This window comes from Puntigrus tetrazona, chromosome 16, assembly GCF_018831695.1.
Source record: "Puntigrus tetrazona isolate hp1 chromosome 16, ASM1883169v1, whole genome shotgun sequence".
Taxonomy (NCBI): Eukaryota; Metazoa; Chordata; class Actinopteri; order Cypriniformes; family Cyprinidae; genus Puntigrus; species Puntigrus tetrazona.
Window position 1 is genome coordinate 13,743 of NC_056714.1, and position 26,311 is coordinate 40,053.

The following is a 26,311-nucleotide window of genomic DNA, read 5'->3' on the forward strand; positions in this document are numbered from 1 at the left end:
CAGTCTACCATCCAAGTACTAATTCAGGCCCAACTCTGCTTAGCTTCTGAGATCAGGATTTGAGATCAGGCGTGAACAGGGTGGTATGGCTTAAGCTAAAAGCTGCTGCAAAAAGCCTCCTATTTTAAGGTAGAGGCACACTCATGCCATTATACTAGATAAGTAATGAATGAAATACAAAAATACTTCAAATTGAGCTACACAAAGATAAGAGCATTAGTTAAGTAGTTAAACAGCTAAACTTCTGCTTAAAGAACAGCTACTTTAAAGGCACTCATGAATTGCTAATGCAGCAGTGGAAAGCAAAGAGCTGGTCAAACTTTGGCCACTAAGGGCCAGTGTATTAGATAAGTAGTGAAAACTCAAAACTTACACCTGTATTCCTAGGCAGTCTCCTATCCAAGTACTAACTAGGCCCAACTCTGCTTAGTCGAGATCAGACGAGATCAGGCGTAAACAGGGTGGGCGTCGTAAGCAGTTGCTGCAAAAAGCCCCTATTTTAAGGTGAGGCACACCAAGTGCCATTATACTAGAGCAAGAATAATGAAATACAAAAAATACTTCAAAATGAGCTACATTAAAGATATATATTAGTTGCTAGTTAAAAACACAGTCAAACTCTTGTTTAAAGAACAGCTACTTTAAAGGCAATTGAATTAAATAAGCAGTAAGGGAAAGCAAAGAGTTATTCAACTGGCCACACTCAAGGGCCAGTGTATTAGATAAGTAGTGAAAAACTCAAAACTACAGCACCTGGTATTCCTAGGCAGTCTTCCCATCCAAGTACTAACTAGGCCCAACTCTGCTTAGCTTCTGAGATCGACTAGATCAGCGGAACAGGGTGGTATGGCCGTAGGTTAAAGCTACAAAAAGCTCCTATTTTAAGGTGTGAGGCACACTAAGTGCCATTATACTAGATAAGTAATGAATGAAATACAAAAAATACTTCAAAATGAGCTACATTAAAGATAAGAGCATTAGTTAAGTAGTTAAAAACAGTCAAACTCTGTTTAAAGAACAGCTACTTTAAAGGCAATTGAATTAAATAAGCAGTAAGGGAAAGCAAAGAGCTGGTCAAACTTTGGCCACACTAAGGGCCAGTGTATTAGATAAGTAGTGAAAAACTCAAAACTTACAGCACCTGGTATTCCTAGGCAGTCTTCCATCCAAGTACTAACTAGGCCCAACTCTGCTTAGCTTCTGAGATCAGACGAGATCAGGCGTGAACAGGGTGGTATGGCCGTAAGCAAAAGCTGCTGCAAAAAGCCCCTATTTTAAGGTGAGGCACACTAAGTGCCATTATACTAGATAAGTAATGAATGAAATACAAAAAAATACTTCAAAATGAGCTACATTAAAGATAAGAGCATTAGTTAAGTAGTTAAAACAGTCAAACTCTGTTTAAAGAACAGCTACTTTAAAGGCAATTGAATTAAATAAGCAGTAAGGGAAAGCAAAGAGCTGGTCAAACTTTGGCCACACTAAGGGCCAGTGTATTAGATAAGTAGTGAAAAACTCAAAAACTTACAGCACCTGGTATTCCTAGGCAGTCTCCCATCCAAGTACTAACTAGGCCCAACTCTGCTTAGCTTCTGAGATCAGACGAGATCAGGCGAACAGGGTGGTATGGCCGTAAGCTAAAGCTGCTGCAAAAGCCCCTATTTTAAGGTGAGGCACACTAGTGCCATTATACTAGATAAGTAATGAATGAAATACAAAAATACTTCAAAATGAGCTACATTAAAGATAAGAGCATTAGTTAAGTAGTTAAAAACAGTCAAACTCTGTTTAAAGAACAGCTACTTTAAAGGCAATTGAATTAAATAAGCAGTAAGGGAAAGCAAAGAGCTGGTCAAACTTTGGCCACACTAAGGGCCAGTGTATTAGATAAGTAGTGAAAAAACTCAAAACTTACAGCACCTGGTATTCCTAGGCAGTCTCCCATCCAAGTACTAACTAGGCCCAACTCTGCTTAGCTTCTGAGATCAGACGAGATCAGGCGTGAACAGGGTGGTATGGCCGTAAGCTTAAAGCTGCTGCAAAAAGCCCCCTATTTTAAGGTGAGGCACACTAAGTGCCATTATACTAGATAAGTAATGAATGAAATACAAAAAAATACTTCAAAATGAGCTACATTAAAGATAAGAGCATTAGTTAAGTAGTTAAAAACAGTCAAACTCTGTTTAAAGAACAGCTACTTTAAAGGCAATTGAATTAAATAAGCAGTAAGGGAAAGCAAAGAGCTGGTCAAACTTTGGCCACACTAAGGGCCAGTGTATTAGATAAGTAGTGAAAAACTCAAAACTTACAGCACCTGGTATTCCTAGGCAGTCTCCCATCCAAGTACTAACTAGGCCCAACTCTGCTTAGCTTCTGAGATCAGACGAGATCAGGCGTGAACAGGGGTATGGCCGTGAAGCTAAAGCTGCTGCAAAAGCCCCTATTTTAAGGTGAGGCACACTAAGTGCCATTATACTAGATAAGTAATGAATGAAATACAAAAATACTTCAAAATGAGCTACATTAAAGATAAGAGCATTAGTTAAGTAGTTAAAAACAGTCAAACTCTGTTTAAAGAACAGCTACTTTAAAGGCAATTGAATTAAATAAGCAGTAAGGGAAAGCAAAGAGCTGGTCAAACTTTGGCCACACTAAGGGCCAGTGTATTAGATAAGTAGTGAAAAACTCAAAACTTACAGCACCTGGTATTCCTAGGCAGTCTCCCATCCAAGTACTAACTAGGCCCAACTCTGCTTAGCTTCTGAGATCAGACGAGATCAGGCGTGAACAGGGTGGTATGGCCGTAAGCAAAAGCTGCTGCAAAAAGCCCCTATTTTAAGGTGAGGCACACTAAGTGCCATTATACTAGATAAGTAATGAATGAAATACAAAAATATACTTCAAAATGAGCTACATTAAAGATAAGAGCATTAGTTAAGTAGTTAAAAACAGTCAAACTCTGTTTAAAGAACAGCTACTTTAAAGGCAATTGAATTAAATAAGCAGTAAGGGAAAGCAAAGAGCTGGTCAAACTTTGGCCACACTAAGGGCCAGTGTATTAGATAAGTAGTGAAAAACTCAAAAACTTACAGCACCTGGTATTCCTAGGCAGTCTCCCATCCAAGTACTAACTAGGCCCAACTCTGCTTAGCTTCTGAGATCAGACGAGATCAGGCGTGAACAGGGTGGTATGGCCGTAAGCAAAAAGCTGCTGCAAAAAGCCCCTATTTTAAGGTGAGGCACACTAAGTGCCATTATACTAGATAAGTAATGAATGAAATACAAAAAAATACTTCAAAATGAGCTACATTAAAGATAAGAGCATTAGTTAAGTAGTTAAAAACAGTCAAACTCTGTTTAAAGAACAGCTACTTTAAAGGCAATTGAATTAAATAAGCAGTAAGGGAAAGCAAAGAGCTGGTCAAACTTTGGCCACACTAAGGGCCAGTGTATTAGATAAGTAGTGAAAAACTCAAAACTTACAGCACCTGGTATTCCTAGGCAGTCTCCCATCCAAGTACTAACTAGGCCCAACTCTGCTTAGCTTCTGAGATCAGACGAGATCAGGCGTGAACAGGGTGGTATGGCCGTAAGCAAAAGCTGCTGCAAAAAGCCCCTATTTTAAGGTGAGGCACACTAAGTGCCATTATACTAGATAAGTAATGAATGAAATACAAAAAAATACTTCAAAATGAGCTACATTAAAGATAAGAGCATTAGTTAAGTAGTTAAAAACAGTCAAACTCTGTTTAAAGAACAGCTACTTTAAAGGCAATTGAATTAAATAAGCAGTAAGGGAAAGCAAAGAGCTGGTCAAACTTTGGCCACACTAAGGGCCAGTGTATTAGATAAGTAGTGAAAAACTCAAAAACTTACAGCACCTGGTATTCCTAGGCAGTCTCCCATCCAAGTACTAAATTAGCCTAACTCTGCTGCTAGCTTCTGAGATCTGACGAGATCAGGCGTGAACAGGTGGTATGGCCGTAGTTTTAAAGCTGCTGCAAAAAGCTCCCTATTTTAAGGTGAGGCATACTCAAGTGCCATTATACTAGATAAGTAATGAATGAAATACAAAAAAATACTTCAAAATGAGCTACATTAAAGATAAGAGCATTAGTTAAGTAGTTAAAAACAGTCAAACTCTGTTTAAAGAACAGCCACTTTTTAAAGGCAATTGAATTAAATAAGCAGTAAGCGAAAGCAAAGAGTTGACACAAACTTGGCACACTACAACAGTGTATTAGATAAGTAGTGAAAACTCAAAACTTATAGCACCTTGGTATTCCTAGGCAGTCTCCCATCCAAGTACTAATTAGACCCAACTCTGCTTAGCTTCTGAGATCAGACGATGATCATCAGGTGGAACAGGGTGGTATGGCCGTAAGCGAAAGCTGCAAAAAGCTCCCCTTATTTAAGGTGGGTGTGAGGTACACTCAAGTGCCATTATACCAGATAAGTAAATGAATGAAATACAAAAAATACTTCCAAAATGAGCTACATTAAAGATAAGAGTATTAGTTAAGTAGTTAAAAATAATAGTCAAACTCTGTTTAAAGAACAGCTACTTTAAAGGTAACTGAATTAGATAAGCAGTAAGTGAAAGCCAAAGAGTTGGTCAAACTTTGGCCACACTAAGGGCCAGTGTATTAGATAAGTAGTGAAAACCTGAAAACTTACAGCACCTGGTATTCCCAGGCAGTTCCCCCATCCAAGCAGCACTAACTGTTAGGGCCTAACTCTGCTTAGTTTCTGAGACTGTGACGCAGATCAGGCGTGAAACAGGGTGGCATGTCCGTGAAGCGAAAGCTGCTGCAAAAAGCTCCTATTTTAAGGTGATAACACCAAGTGCCATTTATATTTAGAGTAAGTAATGAATGAAATACAAAAATACTTCAAAAATGAGGCTACATTAAAGATAAGAGCATTAGTTAAGAAGTTAAAAATAGTCAAACTCTGTTTAAAGAACAGCTACTTTAAAGGCACTTGAATTAAATAAGCAGTATGGAAAGCAAAAGAGTTGGTTTGGAACTTTGGCCACTCTATGGGCCAGTGTATTAGATAAGCAGTGAAAACTCAAAACTTACAGCACCTGGCAGATTCCTAGGGCAGTCTCTCCATCCAAGTACTAACTAGGCTCCAACTCTGCTTAGCTTCTGAGATCAGACGAGATCAGGCATGAACAGGGTGGTATGGCCGTAAGCCAAAGCTGGTGCAAAAAGCCTCCCTATTTTACAAGGTGAGGCACATCAAGTGCCATTATACTAGATAAGCAATGAATGAAATATAAAAAAATACTTCAAAATGAGCTACATTAAAGATAAGAGCATTAGTTAAGTAGTTAAAAACAGTCAAACTCTGTTTAAAGAACAACTACTTTAAAGGCAATTGAATTAAATAAGCAGTAAGGGAAAAAGCAAAGAGCTAATCAAACTTTTGGCCACACTAAGGTTGTGTGTATTAGATAAGTAGTGAAAAACTCAAAACTTACAGCACCTGGTATTCCTAGGCAGTCTCCCATCCAAGTACTTTAACTAGGCCTAACTCTGCATAGCTTCTGAGATCAGACGAGTGATCAGGCGTGAACAGGGTGGTATGGCCGTAGGTTAAAAGCTGCTGCAAAAGTCTCTATTTTAAGGTGAGGTACACCATGCCATTATAACAGATAAGTAAATGAATGAAATACAAAAAAATACTCTAAAAATGAGCTACATTAAAGATAAGAGCATTAGTTAAGTAGTTAAAACAGTCAAACTCTGTTTAAAGAACAGCCAGCTTTAAAGGTAATTGAATTAAATAAGCAGTATGGGAAAGCAAAGAGCTGGTTTCAAACTTCTTGGCACACCATGGGCCAGTGTAAATAGATAAGCAGTAAAAAGTTTCATCCAAAAACTTACAGCACCTGGTATTCCTAGGCAGTCTCCCCATCCAAGTACTAACTAGGCTCAACTCTGCTTAGCTTCTGAGATCAGATTTAGAGATCAGGCGTGGAACAGGGTGTGGATGGTCAGAGCCAAAGCTGCTGCAAAAAGCCTCCCTATTTTAAGGTGAGGTACACTCCAAGTGCCATTATAATTTAGATAAGCAATGAATGAAATACAAAAAATACTTCCAAAATGAGCTACATTAAAAGCATAAGAGCATTAGTTAAGAAAGTTAAAAATAGTCAAATCCCTGCTTTAAAGAACAGCCACTTTAAAGGCAAATTAAATTAAATAAGCAGTATGGGAAAAGCAAAGAGCTGGACAAACTTTGGCCACTTTAAGCGCTGGGTGTGTGTATTAGATAAGCAGTGAAAAACTCAAAAACTTACAGCACCTGGTATTCCTAGGGGCAGTCTCTCATCCAAGTACTAACTAGGCCTAACCTCAAGGCTTAGCTTCTGGAGATCAGATGTGAAACAGGGTGGTATGTCCGTGAAGTTGAAAGTTGCTGCAAAAAGCTCTCATTTTAATGTGAGGCACACTAAGTGCCATTATACTAGAGATAAGTAATGAATGAAATACAAAAAAATACTTCAAAATGAGCTACATTAAAGATAAAGAGGTGTTTAGTAAAGCAGTTAAAATAGTCAAACTCTGTTTAAAGAACAGCTACTTTAAAGGCAATTGAATTAAATACAGTAAGGGAAAAGCAAAGAGCTGGTCAAACTTTTGGCCAGCACTATGGGCCAGTGTATTAGGATAAGTAGTGAAAAACTCAAAACTTACAGCACCTGGTATTCCTAGGCAGTCTCCCATCCAAGTACTAATCACATCTAACTCTGGCTTAGCTTCTGAGATCAGAGACGAGATCAGGGCGTGAACGGGTGGGATGGCCGTAGTTTAAAGCTGCTGCAAAAAGCCCTTATTTTAAGGTGAGGCACACCTGGTGCCATTATACTGGGGATGCAATGAATGAAATACAAAAATACTTCATAAAATGAGCTATACAAAAGATAAGAGCATTAGTTACAGTTAAAAAAAAAAATAGTCAAATCCTCAGTTTAAAGAACAGCTACTTTAAAGGCAATTGAATTAAATAAGCAGTAAGGGAAAGCAAAGAGTTGGTCAAACTTTGGCAAGCTCTAAGGGCCAGTGTATTAGATAAGTAGTGAAAAACTCAAAAACTTACAGCACCTGGTATTCCTAGGCAGTTCCTATCCAAGTACTGCAAATCAGCCTATCTCTGCTTAGCTTCTGAGATCAGACGCAGATCAGTCGCGGAATGTGGTGGGATGGCTTCGTAAGCAAAAGTTGCTGCAAAAAGCTCTCATTTTAAGGTGAGGTACACTAAGTTCCATTATACTAGATAAGTAATGAATGAAATACAAAAAATACTTCAAAAATGAGCTAAGCATTAAAGATAAGAGCATTAGTTAAGTAGTTAAAACAGTCAAAATCCCCATTAAAGAACAGCTACTTTTAAAGGCAAATTGAATTAAATAAGCAGTAAGGGAAAAGCAAAGAGCTTTGGTCAAACCTTGGGCCACACGTAAGGGCCAGTGTATTAGATAAGCAGTGAAAAAAACTCAAAACTTACAGCACTCTGGTATTCCTAGGCAGTCTCCTCATCCAAGTACTAACTAGGCCCAACTTCTGCTGAGCTTCTGAGATCAGACAAGATCAGGCGTGAACAGGGTGGTATGGCCAGAAGCGAAAGCTGCTGCAAAAGCCCCCTATTTTAAGGTGAGGCACACTAAGTGCCATTATACTAGATAAGTAATGAATGAAATACAAAAATACTCTCCAAAAATGAGCTACATTAAAGATAAGAGCATTAGTTAAGTAGTTAAAAACAGTCAAACTCTGTTTAAAGAACAGCTACTTTAAAGGCAATTGAATTAAATAAGCAGTAAGGGAAAGCAAAGAGCTGGTCAAACTTTGGCCACACTAAGGGCCAGTGTATTAGATAAGTAGTGAAAAACTCAAAACTTACAGCACCTGGTATTCCTAGGCAGTCTCCCCATCCAAGTACTAACTAGGCTCAACCCTGCTTAGCTTCCTGAGATCAGACGATCAGGCTGTGAACAGGGTGGTATGGCCGTGAGCTAAAGCTGCTGGCAAAAGCCCCTATTTTAAGGTGAGGTACACTAAGTGCCATTATACTAGATAAGTAATGAATGAAATACAAAAATACTTCAAAATGAGCTACATTAAAGATAAGAGCATTAGTTAAGTAGTTAAAAACAGTCAAATCCCTGTTTAAAGTACAGCTACTTTAAAGGCAATTGAATTAAATAAGCAGTAAGGGAAAGCAAAGAGCTGGTCAAACTTAAGCCACTAAGGGCCAGTGTATTAGATAAGTAGTGAAAAACTCAAAACCTACAGCACCTGGTATTGCTAGGCAGTCTCCCATCCAAGTACTAACTAGGTCCAACTCTGCTTAGCTTCTGAGATCAAACAAGATCAGGAGTGAAGAGGGTGGTATGGCCTTAAGCCAAAGCTGCTGCAAAAAGCCCTCTTTTAAGGTGAGGCACACTATGCCATTATACTAGATAAGTAATGAATGAAATACAAAAATACTTCCAAAATGAGCTACATTAAAGATAAGAGCATTAGTTAAGTAAAATAAAAAGTACTGTCAACCTCTGTTTAAAGAACAGCTACTTTAAAGGCAATTGAATTAATTACAGTAAGGGAAAGCAAAGAGTTGGTCAAACTTTTTGGCCACACTAAGGGCCAGTGTATTAGATAAGTAGTGAAAAATCTCAAAACTTACAGCACCTGCAGTATTCGTAGGCAGTCTCCCATCCAAGTACACTAACTAGGCCCAACTCTGGTTTAGCTTCTGAGATCAGATGAGATCAGGCGTGAACAGGGTGGGATGGCTGCAAGCTAAAGCTGCTGCAAAAGCCCCCTATTTTAAGGTGAGGCACACTAAGTGCCATTATACTAGATAAGTAATGAAATGAAATACAAAAAAATACTTCAAAATGAGCTACATTAAAGATAAGAGCATTAGTTAAGAAGTTAAAAACAGTCAAACTCTGTTTAAAGAACAGCATACTTTAAAGGCAATTGAATTAAATAAGCAGTAAGTGAAAGCAAAGAGTTGGTCAAACTTTGGCCACACTAAGGGCCAGTGTATTAGATAAGTAGTGAAAAAACTCAAAAACTTACAGCACCTGGTATTCCTAGGCAGTCTCCCATCCAAGTACTAACTAGGCCCAACTCTGCTTAGCTTCTGAGATCAGACGAGATCAGGGCGGAACAGGGTGGGATGGGCGGTGAAGCTAAAGCTGCTGCAAAAAAGCCCCTATTTTAAGGTGAGGTACACTAAGTGCCATTATGCTAGATAAGTAATGAATGAAATACAAAAAAATACTTCAAAAATGAGCTACATTAAAGATAAGAGTTATTTAGTTAAGTAGTTAAAAACAGTCAAATCCTCTGTTTAAAGAACAGCTACTTCTAAAGGCAATTGAATTAAATAAGCAGTAAGGGAAAGCAAAGAGCTGGTCAAACTTTTGGCCACACTAAGGGCCAGTGTATTAGATAAGCAGTGAAAAACTCAAAAACTTACAGCACCTGGTATTCCTAGGCAGTCTCCCATCCAAGTACTAATCTAGGCCCAACTCTGCTTAGCTTGAGATCAGACGAGATCAGGCGTGAACAGGGTGGTATGGCCGTAAGCAAAAGCTGCTGCAAAAGCCCCCTATTTTAAGCAGTGTGAGGCACACTAAGTGCCATTATACTAGATAAGTAATGAATGAAACATAAAAAATACTTCATAATGAGCTACATTAAAGATAAGAGCATTAGTTAAGTAGTTAAAAACAGTCAAACTTCTGTTTAAAGAACAGCTACTTTAAAGGCAATTGAATTAAATAAGCAGTAAGGGAAAGCAAAGAGCTGGACAAACTTTGGCCACACTAAGGCCAGTGTATTAGATAAGTAGTGAAAACTCAAAACTTACAGCACCTGGTATTCCTAGGAAGTTCCCATCCAAGTACTAACTAAGCCCAACTCTGCTTAGCTTCTGAGATCAGATCAGGCGTGAACAGGGTGGTATGGCTCCTAAGAGAAAGCTGCTGCAAAAAGCCTCCTATTTTAAGGTGAGGCACACTATGCCATTATACTAGATAAGTAATGAATGAAATACAAAAATACTTCAAAATGAGCTACATTAAAGATAAGAGCATTTCAGTTAAGTAGTTAAAAACAGTCAAACTCTGTTTAAAGTACAGCTACTTTAAAGGCAATTGAATTAAATACAGTAAGGGAAAGCAAAGAGTTGGTCAAACTTTGGCCACACTAAGGGCAACAGTGTATTAGATAAGTAGTGAAAAAAACTCAAAACTTACAGCACCTGGTATTCCTAAGCAGTCTCCCATCCAAGTACTAACTAGGCCCAACTCTGCTTAGCTTCTGAGATCAGATGAGATCACGCTGCAACAGGGTGATATGGCCATAAGCAAAGCTGCTGCAAAAGCCCTCTATTTTAAGGTGAGGCACACTAAGTGCCATTATACTAGATAAGTAATGAATGAAATACAAAAATACTTTAAAATGAGCTACATTAAAGATAAGAGCATTAGTTAAGTAGTTAAAAACAGTCAAACTCTGCTGTGAAAGTACAGCTACTTTAAAGGCAATTGAATCTAAATAAGCAGTAAGGGAAAGCAAAGAGCTGGTCAAATCCTTAGCCACACTAAGGGCCAGTGTATTAGATAAGTAGTGAAAAAACTCAAAAACCTACAGCACCTGGTATTCACCCATCCAAGAACTAACTAGGCCCAACTCTGCTTAGCTTCTGAGATCAGACAAGATCAGGCGTGAACAGGCGTGCACGGCCGTAAGCGTAAAGCTGCCAGCAAAAAGCCCCTATTTTAAGGTGAGGCGCACTATGCCATTACACTAGATAAGTAAATGAAATACAAAAAAATACTTCAAAATGAGCTACATTAAAGATAAGAGCATTAGTTTAGTAGTTAAAAACAGTCAAACTCTGTTTAAAGTACAGCTACTTTAAAGGCAATTGAATTAAATAAGCAGTAAGGGAAAGCAAAGAGCTGGTCAAACTTTGGCCACACTAAGGGCCAGTGTATTAGATAAGAAGTGAAAAACTCAAAACCTACAGCACCTGGTATCCCTAGGCAGTCTCTCATCCAAGTACTAACCAGGCCCAACTCTGCTTAGCTTCTGGAGATCAGACGAGATCAGGCGTGGAACAGGGTGGTATGGTCGTAGTTTAAAGCTGGCTGCAAAAAGCCCCTATTTTAAGGTGAGGCACACTATGCCATTATACTAGATAAGTAATGAATGAAATACAAAAATACTTCAAAATGAGCAACATTAAAGATAAGAGCATTAGTTAAGTGAGTTAAAATCAGTCAAACTCTGTTTAAAGTACAGCTACTTTAAAGGCAATTGAATTCAAATAAGCAGTAAGAGAAAGCAAAGAGCTGGTCAAACTTCTTTGGCCACACTAAGAGCCAGTGTATTAGATAAGTAATGAAAAAACTCAAAACCTACAGCACCTGGTATTCCTAGGCAGTCTACCATCCAAGTACTAACTTCAGGCCTAACTCCAGCTTAGCTTCTGAGATCAGACAAAATCAGGCGTGAACAGGGTGCTATGGTCGTAAGTTTATAACTGCTGCAAAAGCCCCCTATTTTAAGGTGAGGCACACTAAGTGCCATTATACTAGATAAGTAATGAATGAAATACAAAAATACTTCCAAAAATGAGCTACATTAAAGATAAGAGCATTAGTTAAGTAGTTAAAAACAGTCAAACTCTGTTTTTAAAGTACAGCTACTTTAAAGGCAACTGAATTAAATAAGCAGTAATGGGAAAGCAAAGAGCTTGGTCAAACTTTGGCCACACTCAAGGGCCAGTGTATTAGATAAGTAGTGAAAAAACTCAAAAACTTACAGCACCTGGTATGCCTAGGCAGTCTCCCATCCAAGTAATAACCAGGGCCAACTCTGCTTAGCTTCTGAGATCAGACGAGATCAGGCATGAACAGGGTGGTATGGCAGTAAGCCAAAGCTGCTGCAAAAAGCCCCCTATTTTAAGGTGAGGCACACTAAGTGCCACTATACTAGATAAGTAATGAATGAAATACAAAAAAATACTTTAAAATGAGCTACATTAAAGATAAGAGCATTAGTTAAGTAGTTAAAAACAGTCAAACTCTGTTTAAAGTACAGCTACTTTAAAGGCAACTGAATTAATTAAGCAGTAAGGGAAAGCAAAGAGCTGGTCAAACTTTGGCCACACTAAGGGCCAGTGTATTAGATAAGCAGTGAAAAACTCAAAACTTACAGCACCTGGTATTCCTAGGCAGTCTCCAATCCAAGTAATAACCAGGCCCAACTCTGCTTAGCTTCTGAGCTCAGACAAGATCAGGCGTGAACAGGGTGGTATGGCAGTAAGCAAAAGCTGCTGCAAAAAGCCCCCTATTTTAAGGTGAGGCTCACTAAGTGTCATTTTATTAGATAATGAATGAAATACAAAAATACTTCAAAATGAGCTAACATTAAAGATAAGAGCATTAGTTAAGTAGTTAAAAATAGTCAAACTCTGTTTAAAGTACAGATACTTTAAAGGCAAACTGAATTAAATAAGCAGTAAGGGAAAGCAAAGAGCTGGTCAAACTTTGGCCACACTAAGGGCCAGTGTATTAGATAAGTAGTGAAAAACTCAAAACTTACAGCACCTGGTATTCCTAGGCAGTCTACCATCCAAGTACTAACTAGGCCCAACTCTGCTTAGCTTCTGAGATCAGACGAGATCAGGCGTGAACAGGGTGGTATGGGCTGTAAGCTAAAGCCTGCTGCAAAAAGCCCCTATTTTAAGGTGAGGTACACTCAGTGCCATTATACTAGATAAGTAATGAATGAAATACAAAAAAATACTTCAAATTGAGCTACACTAAAGATAAGAGCATTTAGTTAAGTAGTTAAAAACAGTCAAACTCTCTGTTTAAAGAACAGCTACTTTAAAGGCAATTGAATTAAATAAGCAGTAAGGGAAAGCAAAGAGTTGGTCAAACTTGGCCACACCTAAGGGCCAGTGTATTAGATAAGTAGTGAAAAACTCAAAAACTTACAGCACCTGGTATTCCTAGGCAGTCTCCCCATCCAAGTACTAATCTAGGCCCAACTCTGCTTAGCTTCTGAGATCAGACGAGATCAGGCGTGAACAGGGGTGGGATGGCCGTGAAGCGAAAGCTGCTGCAAAAGCCCCTATTTTAAGGGTGAGGCACACTAAGTGCCATTATACTAGATAAGTAATGAATGAAATACAAAAATATTTCAAAATGAGCTACATTAAAGATAAGAGCATTAGTTAAGAAGTTAAAAACAGTCAAACTCTGTTTAAAGAACAGCTACTTTAAAGGCAATTGAATTAAATAAGCAGGAGGGAAAGCAAAGAGTATGGTCAAAATTTTAAGGCCACACTAAGGGCCAGTGTATTAGATAAGTAGTGAAAAACTCAAAACTTACAGCACCTGGTATTCCTAGGCAGTCTCCTCATCCAAGTACTAACTAGGCCCAACTCTGCTTAGCTTCTGAGATCAGGGATTAGATCAGGCGTGAACAGGGTGGTATGGCCGTAAGCTTAAAGCTGCTGCAAAAGCCCCTATTTTAAGGTGAGGCACACTCAGTGCCATTATACTAGATAAGCAATGAATGAAATACAAAAATACTTCAAAATGAGCTACATTAAAGATAAGAGCATTAGTTAAGTAGTTAAAAACAGTCAAACTCTGTTTAAAGAACAGCTACTTAAAGGCAATTGAATTAAATAAGCAGTAAGGGAAAGCAAAGAGCTGGTCAAACTTTGGCCACACTAAGGGCCAGTGTATTAGATAAGTAGTGAAAAACTCGAAAACTTACAGCACCTGGTATTCCTAGGCAGTCTCCCATCCAAGTACTAACTAGGCCCAACTCTGCTTAGCTTCTGAGATCAGACGTGAACAGGTGGTATGGCCGCAAGCTAAAAGCTGCTGCAAAAAGCCCCTATTTTAAGGTGAAGCACACTAAGTGCCATTATACTAGATAAGTAATGAATGAAATACAAAAAAAATACTTCCAAAATGAGCTACATTAAAGATAAGAGCATTAGTTAAGTAGTTAAAAACAGTCAAACTCTGTTTAAAGAACAGCCACTTTAAAGGCAATTGAATTAAATAAGCAGTAAGGGAAAGCAAAGAGTTGGTCAAACTTTTTGGCCACACTAAGGGCCAGTGTATTAGATAAGTAGTGAAAAACTCAAAAACTTACAGCACCTGGTATATTCCTAGGCAGTCTCCCATCCAAGTACTAATTCAGCTCCAACTCTGCTTAGCTTCTGAGATCAGACGGGCGTGAACAGGGTGGTATGGCCTGTAAGCTAAAGCTGCTGCAAAAAGCTCCCTATTTTAAGGTGAGGTACACTAAGTGCCATTATACTGGATAAGTAATGAATGAAATACAAAAAATACTTCAAAATGAGCTACATTAAAGATAAGAGCATTAGTTAAGTTAGTTAAAAACAGTCAAACTTCTGTTTAAAGAACAGCTACTTTAAAGGCAATTGAATTAAATAAGCAGTAAGGGAAAGCAAACAGCTGGTCAAACTTTGGCCACACAAGGGCCAGTGTATTAGATAAGTAGTGAAAAACTCAAAAAACTTACAGCACCTGGTATTCCTAGGCAGTCTCCTCATCCAAGTACTAACTAGGCTCAACTCTGCTTAGCTTCTGAGAGATCAGACGAGATCAGGCGGAACAGGGTGGTATGGCCGTGTCAAGCGGAAAGCTGCTGCAAAAAGCCCCTATTTTAAGGTGAGGCACACTATGCCATTATACTAGATAAGTAATGAATGAAATACAAAAACTACTCCAAAATGAGCTACATTAAAGATAAGAGCATTAGTTAAGTAGTTAAAAACAGTCAAACTCTGTTTAAAGAACAGCTACTTTAAAGGCAATTGAATTAAATAAGCAGTAAGGGAAAGCAAAGAGCTGGTCAAACTTTGGCCACACTAAGGCCAGTGTGTATTAGATAAGCAGTGAAAAACTCAAAAACTTACAGCACCTGGTATTCCTAGGCAGTCTCCCATCCAAGTACTAACTAGGCCCAACTCTGCTTAGCTTCTGAGATCAGACGGAACAGGGTGGTATGGTATGGTAAGCAAAAGCTGCTGCAAAAAGCCCCTATTTTAAGGTGAGGGCACACTAAGTGCCATTATACTAGATAAGTAATGAATGAAATACAAAAATACTTCAAAATGAGCTACATTAAAGATAAGAGCATTAGTTAAGTAGTTAAAAATAGTCAAACTCTGTTTAAAGAACAGCTACTTTAAAGGCAATTGAATTAAATAAGCAGTAAAGGAAAGCAAAGAGCTGGTCAAACTTTTGGCCACACTAAGGGCCAGTGTATTAGATAAGTAGTGAAAAAAACTCAAAAAACTTACAGCACCTGGTATTCCTAGGCAGTTCCCATCCAAGTACTAACTAGGCCTAACTTCTGCTTAGCTTCTGAGATCAGACGAGATCAGGTATGGCAACAGGGTGGTACGTCCAGTAAGCAAAAGCTGCTGCAAAAAGCCCTCTATTTTAATGTGAGGCACACTAAGTGCCATTATACTAGATAAGTAATGAATGAAATACAAAAAAATACTTCAAAATGAGCTACATTAAAGATAAGAGCATTAGTTAAGTAGTTAAAAACAGTCAAACTCTTTTTAAAGAACAGCTACTTTAAAGCGCAATTGAATTAAATAAGCAGTAAGGGAAAGCAAAGAGCTGGTCAAACTTTGGCCACACTAAGGGCCAGTGTATTAGATAAGTAGTGAAAAACTCAAAACCTTCAGCACCTGGTATTCCTAGGCAGTCTCCCATCCAAGTACTAATTCAGGCCCAACTCTTGCTTAGCTTCTGAGATCAGACAAGATCAGGCGTGAACAGGTGGGTATGGCCGTAAGCAAAGCTGCTGCAAAAGCCCTTATTTTAAGGTGAGGCACACTAAGTGCCGCTATACTAGATAAGTAATGAATGAAATACAAAAAAATACTTCAAAATGAGCTACATTAAAGATAAGAGCATTAGTTAAGTAGTTAAAAATAGTCAAACTTCTGTTTAAAGAACAGCTACTTTAAAGGCAATTGAATTAAATAAGCAGTAAGGGAAAGCAAAGAGCTGGTCAAACTTTTGCCACACTAAGGGCCAGTGTATTAGATAAGCAGTGAAAAATCTCAAAACTTACAGCACCTGGTATTCCTAGGCAGTCTCCCATCCAAGTACTAATTCAGGCCCATCTCAGCTTAGCTTCTGAGATCAGACGAGATCAGGCGTGAACAGGGTGGGATGGTCGTGAAGCTAAAAGCTGCTGCAAAAGCCCCTATTTTAAGGTGAGGCACACTAAGTGCCATTATACTAGATAAGTAATGAATGAAATACAAAAAAATACTTCAAAATGAGCTACATTAAAGATAAGAGCATTAGTTAAGTAGTTAAAAAGAGTCAAACTCTGTTTAAAGAACAGCTACTTTAAAGGCAATTGAATTAAATAAGCAAAGGAAATCAAAGAGTTGGTCAAACTTCTGGCCACACTTAAGGGCCAGTGTATTAGATAAGTAGTGAAAAACTCAAAACTTACAGCACCTGGCAGTATTCCTAGGCAGTCTCCATCCAAGTACTAACTAGGCCCAACTCTGCTTAGCTTCTGAGATCAGACGAGATCAGGCGTGGAACAGGGTGGAATGGCAGTAAGCTAAAGCTGCCGCAAAAAGCCCCCTATATTTAAGGTGAGGCACACTTGGAAGTGCCATTATACTAGATAAGCAATGAATGAAATACACAAAAATACTTCCAAAATGAGCTACATTAAAGATAAGAGCATTAGTTAAGTAGTTAAAAACAGTCAAACTCTGTTTAAAGAACAGCTACTTTAAAGGCAATTGAATTAAATAAGCAGTAAGCTTAAAGCAAAGAGTTGGTCAAACTTTTGGCCAAGTACTAAGGGGCTGCGTGTATTAGATAAGTAGTGAAAAACTCAAAACTTATAGCACCTGGTATCTCCTAGGCAGTCTCCCATCCAAGTACTAATTAGGACTCCAACTCTGCTTAGCTTCTGAGATCAGACGCAGATCAGGCGTGAACAGGGTGGTATGGTCAGTAAGCTAAAGCTGCTGCAAAAGCCCCCTATTTTAAGGTGAGGCACACTAAGTGCCATTATACTAGATAAGTAATGAATGAAATACAAAAAATACTTCAAAATGAGCTACATTAAAGATAAGAGCATTAGTTAAGTAGTTAAAAACAGTCAAACTCTGTTTAAAGAATAGCTACTTAGCGCAATTGAATTAGATAAGCAGTAAGGGGGAAAGCAAAGAGTTGGTCAAACTTTGGCCACACTAAGGGCCAGTGTATTAGATAAGTAGTGAAAAACTCAAAACTTTAAGCAGCACCTGGTATTCCTAGGGCAGTCTCCCATCCAAGTACTAACTAGGCCCAACTCTGCTTAGCTTCTGAGATCAGACGAGATCAGCGTGAACAGGGTGGTATGTCCGTAAGCGAAAGCTGTTGCAAAAAGCCCCTATTTTAAGGTGATGCACACTAAGTGCCATTATACTAGATAAGTAATGAATGAAATACAAAAAATACTTCAAAATGAGCTACATTAAAGATAAGAGCATTAGTTAAGTAGTTAAAAACAGTCAAACTCTGTTTAAAGAACAGCTACTTTAAAGGCAATTGAATTAAATAAGCAGTAAGGGAAAGCAAAGAGCTGGTCAAACTTTGGCCACACTAAGGGCCAGTGTATTAGATAAGTAGTGAAAAACTCAAAAACTTACAGCACCTGGTATTCCTAGGCAGTCTCCCATCCAAGTACTAACTAGGCCCAACTCTGCTTAGCTTCTGAGATCAGACGAGATCAGGCATGAACAGGGTGGTATGGCCGTAGCGAAAAGCTGGTGCAAAAAGCCCCTATTTTAAGGTGAGGCACACTAAGTGCCATTATACTAGATAAGTAATGAATGAAATACAAAAAATACTTCAAAATGAGCTACATTAAAGATAAGAGCATTAGTTAAGTAGTTAAAAACAGTCAAACTCTGTTTAAAGAACAACTACTTTAAAGGCAATTGAATTAAATAAGCAGTAAGGGAAAGCAAAGAGCTGGTCAAACTTTGGCCACACTAAGGGCCAGTGTATTAGATAAGTAGTGAAAAAACTCAAAACTTACAGCACCTGGTATTCCTAGGCAGTCTCCCATCCAAGTACTAACTAGGCCCAACTCTGCATAGCTTCTGAGATCAGACGAGATCAGGCGTGAACAGGGTGGTATGGCCGTGGCAAAGCTGCTGCAAAAAGCCCCTATTTTAAGGTGAGGCACACTAAGTGCCATTATACTAGATAAGTAATGAATGAAATACAAAAAATACTTCAAAATGAGCTACATTAAAGATAAGAGCATTAGTTAAGTAGTTAAAACAGTCAAACTCTGTTTAAAGAACAGCTACTTTAAAGGCAATTGAATTAAATAAGCAGTAAGGGAAAGCAAAGAGCTGGTCAAACTTTGGCCACACTAAGGGCCAGTGTATTAGATAAGTAGTGAAAAACTCAAAAACTTACAGCACCTGGTATTCCTAGGAGTCTCCCATCCAAGTACTAACTAGGCCCAACTCTGCTTTGCTTCTGAGATCAGACGAGATCAGGCGTGAATTTTTTTTTTTTTTTTTTTTTTTTTTTTTATTAAAATATTTTTCAATCAATCAAATACAATAAAAAACATACTTTCTCTTGTACAATATCCACATCACATATCTCATAATTTCATACATTATTTAAACAAATTCTTCGCTCTCCGGTAGCTCCCACATAAAATCTTTTAAAACACGATAGACATTTCGTGTAAAAACAACATAAAATGCATCTAGGATTTTTTCACTTTTAAAATACACATACAATTTGTCCATATATATTTCAGTTTTCCTTTTAAAGACAGTCCAAACATCCAAAACAATTTGTTCCTTTTTGGCCACAATTCTCCTCTCCCATATTGCACTTTTCATTAACATCACAAACAGATTAATAAAGGCTTTGTTTTTACTTCTTTTCCCATCCAAACATCAACACTCTGTTCCATTCCATTCCATTTTCATCCCATTCTTCAGTCAAGTCTTTGATTAAACATTTACATTTCCTTAAAATGCCTCCAGTTCCTTACAATATAAAAACAGATGTAAAATCCTCTTTCTTTTTCTTTGCACACTTTGCACATTGCATGTTGTTCCATCCCTATTTTTGTAAAATAACTTCAGTAAAAACAACTTTGTGTCTTATAAAATACTCCAAACATTCCAACTTTGTTTTGACACACTTCCCCTCATGTTTCTCCATATACATTCTTCTTTTTAGATTGTTGAATTTTTCCACCCAGTACTTATTTACAGTTGGCTCTTTAAAAACACCATCTCTAAAAACACAATAAAACATTTTTACAGTACATCCCTTAAAATCATAAAATTTTTCACCCAGTTTCACATTAAAATGTTCCTCTGTTTGCTCTTCTTCCGTACTCTCTATTCTTTTAATCCACTCTTTAGGTATTGCTTTTTAAGGATTTCATATTTGTTTGTTATTTCTTGTTTGCTATATTCTTCTTTTGCTTCATCCATTGCATCCACAATATATTGTATTGGTAAAAACCCTCTTTAAATTCATACAAGACATCTCTCACTCTTGTTATCCCCACTTCCATCCATTTCTTAAAAATAGTTCTTTGTCTTGTTTTAAAATGTTGTTATTTAAGAACAGGGGTTGATTTAAAATGTTTTCTCTTCTTTGAGGGTTGTATACAATTTTACTTAAAAATTTTCCCCAGGCACTAAACATTTCTCTGTAAAACTCAGGTAATCCTTCTGTCATCCAAATTTTTGTTTTCATCCATAAAATACCATCCCCCATGTTAAAATTCCCACATTTGTTTAAAAAGTATTTCATTGTTTTTTTCCACTCAAATTTGCTCTCTTCTTGTAGGTATTTCTTTACTATTTTAACTCTCAAAGCATTTTTCTCTGTTCTACATCCATTAAACCTAATCCCCCTTTTCCACCGCCCTAAAATCGTATTATATGCTATTCTTGCTGGTTTTCCTCCCATAAAAAGTCAAGAAAACATTTCTTCAACCTCTTTTCTGTCCACAAAGGCATCTCAGATACATTTAAAACATACCACAGCTTAGAAACCATTAAAACATTCAATATTAAAACCTTCCCTTTTAAGTTTAGTGTTCTCAGTTTCCAAAAGTTTAACCTTCTCTCTATTTCTGTTACTAGTTCCTCCACATTTCATCTCTTACTTTTCTCTCATTTTTCCCATTAAAATTCCTAAAATCTTAATTTGTTCCACTTCCTTGAAGTTAAAACAATCCGTTAAAATCATAGCTTTCCCAAATCTGATATATACTGTTTTCTCCTCATTTATTTTACTCCCAGATCCTTTACAAAATTCTTTTACAACATTCATAACTTCTTTGACACTATCCTTTCCTTTTACAATTATCGTTGTGTCATCAGCATATTGATAAACCTTCCTTCATTGTTTTCGTCAATTTCTATACCTATTATTCCTTCTTTTTGTTTTATAGCCAGTCCCAATGGTTCTGATACAAGTGAATAAAGTAAAGCTGAAAGCGGACAACCCTGCCTAATTGATCTTGTGATTTTAAAACAGTCTGTTAAAACCCATTACATTTTATCCTTGTTAAAGCACCCTTGTATAAAATCTCTATCCATTTGATAAAATTCCCCCAAAACCAAAACTCCTTAAAACCTCAAATAAATACCTGTGTTCCACCCTATCAAAAGCTTTTTCAAAGTCCAAACTAATTATATATCCATCTTCACCTTTATCCTTCATGTACCATATTGTATCTCTTATACTCATTTTTATGTCATCTATATCCCTTCCTTTCCTCCGTATGCTTGGTTTGTTTCAATTATGCTTGGCATAACTTCCTTTAATCTGTTTGCTAAAACCTTGTCTAAAATTTTAAGATCCGTGTTCAACATTGTAATTGGCCTATAGTTTTTAAATCTATTTTTTCACCCTTCCTTTTATATACCAGCTTCATTAACCCCATCCTCGTTCTTTCATTAATTTCTTCTTTTTCAAAAATTTCTTTAAAAACCTCATTTAAAATCTTTGTTAAAACCCCTTTAAAACATACATAAAATTCAGTTCCCAAACCGTCTATTCCCGGACTCTTTTTTTTATTCAGTTCATTTATTGCTCTTTCGATCTCTTCTTCTCTGATTACTTGGTCACAATCTTTTTATCTTCCTCACTTACTTTTGCTTTTATCTGATTCAGCAGTTTCTTTTTCCTTCTCTTCCACGCCCCTTGCACTAAACAGATCCTCATAAAAATCCTTTATTTCTTTTAAAATATTTTCATTACCTTCTACAATTTCTCCATTTTTCCCTCGTATTTCCTTTATAATATCAGCTTTCCTTTCTTTTTTCCAAATCAAAAAGAATTTTGTGCATTTTTCACCCTCCACAAGATATTTAGCTTTGCTTCTTAACCTCGCCCCTCATATTCTTTTTCTTCTATTTCTTTCAGTCTTCCCTCCATTTCCTTTATCTTTAGTATGTCTTTATTTTCTTTATTCAATTCAATTTCCAAACTCTTCTTTATTTCTCTTTCTTTGAACCTTTTGCATTTCCTCAAAGTACTACAATATTTGATTGAAAATTTTTTGATTAAAAATTTGACATTCTCCCACCAGATTCTCTTATCCTCTGTATACATTTCATTTTCCTTTTCCTTTTCAATGACCTCTTTAACCTTCAAAACATAGTCTTCATTCTTTAAAATCTCTGTATTTAAAATCCATACTCCCGGACCCCTTTGCATGTTGCTCCAATCTATTTTAAAACGTAAAAACTTATGATCACTAAAACTGGTTTCTTCATATCTGATTTTTTCAATAAAATTCCCTACATTTCTTGTACATAACACATAATCAATTCTTGTTTTACAAATAAAGTTCCTACTATTTGCCTTCTTGAAAACTCCTTTTTCCTCCATTCATTTCCCTCCACACATCTATTAAGTTATTTTCTCTCATCAGTTCCTTTAATTCATTTCTCCCTGTGTCTGATTTAAAACCATTCCCTCCGCCATATCCTGCTTGCTAAAAACAGTATTAAAATCCCCATCATTATTATTTCTTTATACTTCTTTACAATATTTCTTAAAACATTAAAAACTCTTTCTTTTCTTTCTCTTCTGTTGGTGCGTGTACATTGGCTAAAATCAGTTCACGTCCTTCACAATTTACTTCAACCACCATACATTTCCCCATCTTATCTTTATACACTACATTGCTTGAATTAAAAACATTTTTTCTCATTAAAAAGCCACTCCTCTTCCAAGCCTTCCATCTCCATTGTTATACAAAATATCTCCATCCCATTTCTTTTTATAGTCCACCATCACACTCTCTTTCCAATTTGTTTCTTGCAAAACGATAACATCTTCTCCTTTACATTTTTCTTTCACTCTTTCAAACTTTCTCATGTCCATCAGTCCCCTTGCATTAAAAGTAACACAACTAAAAACCATTAAAAAAAGAAAAATAAATACTTAAAACCATTATTCTCCATCTTCTCCTCCAGCCCTCTTAACGCTTCATACCTGTTTGCACTTGTCATTATTTTTTTCCTTGCATTTTCCACGTTTGGTTTTACCTTTATTGTTCTCCTTCTTATTTGTCCTCTCTCCCTCTGTCTTTTCCCATACTGTTTGTCCTTGTTTCTTCTTCACTGTCCATTTCTTTGCTTTGAACTTCTATTCCTTGTCCATCTCTCTCCACATCATCTAGAAAAGTTTTAAAACTGTCCGCTATTTCCATTTCCGTCCACTGAGTGTCCTGTTCTGTTGTCTGTTCCTTGTCTTTGTCATTCTCTTTTTCTCCTTCACGTTCCTCTATGTTGTCTGATTCCTCTTCTGTTTCTTTTTGTTGTAGTCCTTCTTCCTCTTGTTCTTCATCAATTTGTCTTTCCTCCTCGTTGTTTCCTTCATGCACCTGTCCGCCCATCCGATCTTCCCTACCTCCTTCCTCTCCCTCCATCCAACATTCACATTTATTTAAAACTCCATGACACTCCGGGCATCTGACAGCATTGCAATCTCTTGCAAAATGTCCCCTCTCCTCGCACTTATAGCACTTAAAATCTGGGCATTCTTTAAGCAGGTGTCCTGGGCTCATGCACAGCCTACAGGTCTTCACCTGATGGCTGTGCATCACCCTAAAATACTGCGGCCCCTCGGCTGTTTCCAACTTTGTGCTATATGGCAACGATGTCACTTCTTTGGGGAATCTAACTTTTAGGAACCTTGTTCCGTCCTCAATGTCAGTGCCCGGGTAGCATCTTCTTTTAACATTTGACATGGGATTAACTCCCCATCCTTCCAATTTCCCTAAAATTTTATTATCATCAAGATAGACGGGCAGGTGCATGAAGGAAACAACGTAATCTCTATTTTGCAATTTTTTTATCTCGCAGTTCACCCCTTTTATTAAAAGTCCATCAGTCAATTCCTCACATGCTTCTTCCTTTTCCATTGTAAGTTCATATTCTTTTCCTTGCCTTGGTCTTAACGCCAAAATATTCCCATTTCCACATTTATCCGTCACCGCTTTTATAATATCCACAGCTCTCACCTCACTTACATTCTCCACATTCACAATCACAGTCGCCTCCTTTAAATATCTTCTTCTGCCAAACTTGTCTCTTGTGTCTAGGTTTTTCCATGTTCTTCTCGTTGTCGGGTAATCCAGACCAGTGTCGTTTGTCATACGTGTCTCGCCATCCAGTCCAGTGTCGTTTGCCGTGCCTCTTCCTCGTGCCAGTCCAGTGTCGTTTGCCATGCTTGTTCCTCGTGCCAGTCCAATATCGTTTCCCATGCTTCTTCCTCGTGCCAGTCCAGAGTCGTTTGCCATGCTTGTTCCTCGTGCCAGTCCAGTGTCGTTTGCCGTTAATCCGTCCATTGAAAAAAAGGAGAAAAGAGAAAAATAAAAAGGCGTAACCACCCTCCAGCAAGCAAAAATGCTGCTGTTGGGTGGTTTTATAACTGAAAAAACAAACAAAAACTAACTTTAACTAAAGAAAAAAGCAAAATACAAAGACAAAAAATTAACACAAAATGGAGGAGAGCCTTCCTCTCCCTACTGCAGCCAACAACTTCCTGTGTGCTCTCTAGCGCCAACAGGGTGGTATGTCCGTAAGCGAAAGCTGTTGCAAAAAGCCCCCTATTTTAAGGTGAGGCACACTAAGTGCCATTATACTAGATAAGTAATGAATGAAATACAAAAAAATACTTCAAAATGAGCTACATTAAAGATAAGAGCATTAGTTAAGTAGTTAAAAACAGTCAAACTCTGTTTAAAGAACAGCTACTTTAAAGGCAATTGAATTAAATAAGCAGTAAGGGAAAGCAAAGAGCTGGTCAAACTTTGGCCACACTAAGGGCCAGTGTATTAGATAAGTAGTGAAAAAACTCAAAAACTTACAGCACCTGGTATTCCTAGGCAGTCTCCTATCCAAGTACTAACTAGGCCCAACTCTGCTTTGCTTCTGAGATCAGACGAGATCAGGCGTGAACAGGGTGGGATGGCCGTGCTGAAAGCTGCTGCAAAAGCCCCTATTTTAAGGTGAGGCACACTAAGTGCCATTATACTAAAGTAATGAATGAAATACAAAAAATACTTCAAAATGAGCTACATTAAAGATAAGAGCATTAGTTAAGTAGTTAAAAACAGTCAAACTCTGTTTAAAGAACAGCTACTTTAAAGGCAATTGAATTAAATAAGCAGTAAGGGAAGGCAAAGAGCTGGTCAAACTTTGGCCACACTAAGGGCCAGTGTATTAGATAAGTAGTGAAAAACTCAAAACTTACAGCACCTGGTATTCCTAGGCAGTCTCCCATCCAAGTACTAACTAGGCCCAACTCTGCTTAGCTTCTGAGATCAGACAAGATCAGGCGTGAACAGAGTGGTATGGCCGTAAGCGAAAGCTGCTGCAAAAGCCCCTATTTTAAGGTGAGGCACACTAAGTGCCATTATACTAGATAAGTAATGAATGAAATACAAAAAATACTTCAAAATGAGCTACATTAAAGATAAGAGCATTAGTTAAGTAGTTAAAAACAGTCAAACTCTGTTTAAAGAACAGCTACTTTAAAGGCAATTGAATTAAATAAGCAGTAAGGAAAGCAAAGAGCTGGTCAAACTTTGGCCACACTAAGGGCCAGTGTATTAGATAAGTAGTGAAAAAACTCAAAAACTTACAGCACCTGGTATTCCTAGGCAGTCTCCCATCCAAGTACTAACTAGGCCCAACTCTGCTTAGCTTCTGAGATCAGACGAGATCAGGCGTGAACAGGGTGGGATGGCCATAAGCGAAAGCTGCTGCAAAAAGCCCCCTATTTTAAGGTGAGGCACACTAAGTGCCATTATACTAGATAAGTAATGAATGAAATACAAAAAAATACTTCAAAATGAGCTACATTAAAGATAAGAGCATTAGTTAAGTAGTTAAAAACAGTCAAACTCTGTTTAAAGAACAGCTACTTTAAAGGCAATTGAATTAAATAAGCAGTAAGGGAAAGCAAAGAGCTGGTCAAACTTTGGCCACACTAAGGGCCAGTGTATTAGATAGGTAGTGAAAAAACTCAAAAACTTACAGCACCTGTGTTAGGGTTATGTATTGACATTTTGCAACTTTGATCCTTCAGTTTCAGCTTCCATCGGGTGCCAGGCTTTGTCAGCCTGGTGAGAACGGAATGTTGGAGTTAAATGTTGACAGTTATGCACCTGTGGCTCTTTTAGTTTCAGTTTGATTCTTGGTCATAACATGGCCTCCGTATAATACTGATAGGGGCACCGGAAGAATCTGAAGGAGTGAAGATTCTGACGCACAAGAAATGTGGCCAATTGTTTTCATTTACTGTATCTTGTCTTTTCCTCTATAAATAAAGCGACTTGCAATCTGAGCTTCGGAGGAGGCAAAGCAGGGAGGAGGCAAAGCAGGGAAGAGGGGCCCCCGGCCTCAGGCGGACTGTGATCCGTCTGGAGGCAAAAGGGAGGTTAAGGAGAAACCTGCTTCTCTCCCGCTTGCAACCGACAGCACAATCTTTGCAAGCCTTAAAATCCATAAAAACTTGTCTTGTGTTTTATTTCGCTTTGAGTTGATCCTTCCTGGTAAAGAGCCGTTTGAGTGAAATAGTCTCAACATTTACTTGGTCCTTCGAGCCGGATCCCAACACGACAGAGCGGAGGAGGAGAGGACGAAGAGGAGCCGAGAGACAGTCTCTGATCAG

At 37.8% G+C, this 26,311-nt stretch overlaps 5 non-coding genes and 20 pseudogenes across 5 annotated transcripts; all 25 read right to left on the reverse strand.

The window, feature by feature from the left end:
• Positions 1-1,129: 1,129 nt before the first annotated feature.
• LOC122361187 lies at positions 1,130-1,248 on the reverse strand (annotated as a pseudogene).
• A 273-nt stretch (positions 1,249-1,521) lies between these two features.
• Positions 1,522-1,638, reverse strand: LOC122361236 (annotated as a pseudogene).
• A 270-nt stretch (positions 1,639-1,908) lies between these two features.
• Positions 1,909-2,027, reverse strand: LOC122361303. The gene has a single exon (XR_006252915.1). It is a non-coding gene; the product is annotated as a 5S ribosomal RNA (ribosomal RNA).
• Positions 2,028-2,302: 275 nt separating this feature from the next.
• LOC122361316 lies at positions 2,303-2,419 on the reverse strand (annotated as a pseudogene).
• A 271-nt stretch (positions 2,420-2,690) lies between these two features.
• LOC122361314 lies at positions 2,691-2,809 on the reverse strand. Its single transcript, XR_006252916.1, has one exon. It is a non-coding gene; the product is annotated as a 5S ribosomal RNA (ribosomal RNA).
• Positions 2,810-3,083: 274 nt separating this feature from the next.
• Positions 3,084-3,202, reverse strand: LOC122361326. The gene has a single exon (XR_006252917.1). It is a non-coding gene; the product is annotated as a 5S ribosomal RNA (ribosomal RNA).
• A 274-nt stretch (positions 3,203-3,476) lies between these two features.
• On the reverse strand, positions 3,477-3,595 carry LOC122361338. Its single transcript, XR_006252918.1, has one exon. It is a non-coding gene; the product is annotated as a 5S ribosomal RNA (ribosomal RNA).
• A 1,886-nt stretch (positions 3,596-5,481) lies between these two features.
• LOC122361351 lies at positions 5,482-5,604 on the reverse strand (annotated as a pseudogene).
• Positions 5,605-8,297: 2,693 nt separating this feature from the next.
• Positions 8,298-8,416, reverse strand: LOC122361355 (annotated as a pseudogene).
• A 274-nt stretch (positions 8,417-8,690) lies between these two features.
• On the reverse strand, positions 8,691-8,814 carry LOC122361354 (annotated as a pseudogene).
• Positions 8,815-9,494: 680 nt separating this feature from the next.
• LOC122361313 lies at positions 9,495-9,612 on the reverse strand (annotated as a pseudogene).
• A 663-nt stretch (positions 9,613-10,275) lies between these two features.
• On the reverse strand, positions 10,276-10,394 carry LOC122361298 (annotated as a pseudogene).
• A 655-nt stretch (positions 10,395-11,049) lies between these two features.
• LOC122361352 lies at positions 11,050-11,170 on the reverse strand (annotated as a pseudogene).
• Positions 11,171-11,849: 679 nt separating this feature from the next.
• LOC122361315 lies at positions 11,850-11,968 on the reverse strand (annotated as a pseudogene).
• Positions 11,969-12,242: 274 nt separating this feature from the next.
• Positions 12,243-12,361, reverse strand: LOC122361278 (annotated as a pseudogene).
• Positions 12,362-12,631: 270 nt separating this feature from the next.
• LOC122361254 lies at positions 12,632-12,751 on the reverse strand (annotated as a pseudogene).
• Positions 12,752-13,029: 278 nt separating this feature from the next.
• LOC122361359 lies at positions 13,030-13,151 on the reverse strand (annotated as a pseudogene).
• Positions 13,152-13,426: 275 nt separating this feature from the next.
• Positions 13,427-13,548, reverse strand: LOC122361284 (annotated as a pseudogene).
• Positions 13,549-16,174: 2,626 nt separating this feature from the next.
• LOC122361342 lies at positions 16,175-16,294 on the reverse strand (annotated as a pseudogene).
• Positions 16,295-16,567: 273 nt separating this feature from the next.
• Positions 16,568-16,689, reverse strand: LOC122361348 (annotated as a pseudogene).
• A 1,076-nt stretch (positions 16,690-17,765) lies between these two features.
• On the reverse strand, positions 17,766-17,884 carry LOC122361265 (annotated as a pseudogene).
• Positions 17,885-18,157: 273 nt separating this feature from the next.
• Positions 18,158-18,276, reverse strand: LOC122361318 (annotated as a pseudogene).
• A 6,220-nt stretch (positions 18,277-24,496) lies between these two features.
• Positions 24,497-24,615, reverse strand: LOC122361320 (annotated as a pseudogene).
• A 267-nt stretch (positions 24,616-24,882) lies between these two features.
• On the reverse strand, positions 24,883-25,001 carry LOC122361172. Its single transcript, XR_006252892.1, has one exon. It is a non-coding gene; the product is annotated as a 5S ribosomal RNA (ribosomal RNA).
• A 272-nt stretch (positions 25,002-25,273) lies between these two features.
• Positions 25,274-25,392, reverse strand: LOC122361216 (annotated as a pseudogene).
• Between the last annotated feature and the right edge of the window lie 919 nt (positions 25,393-26,311).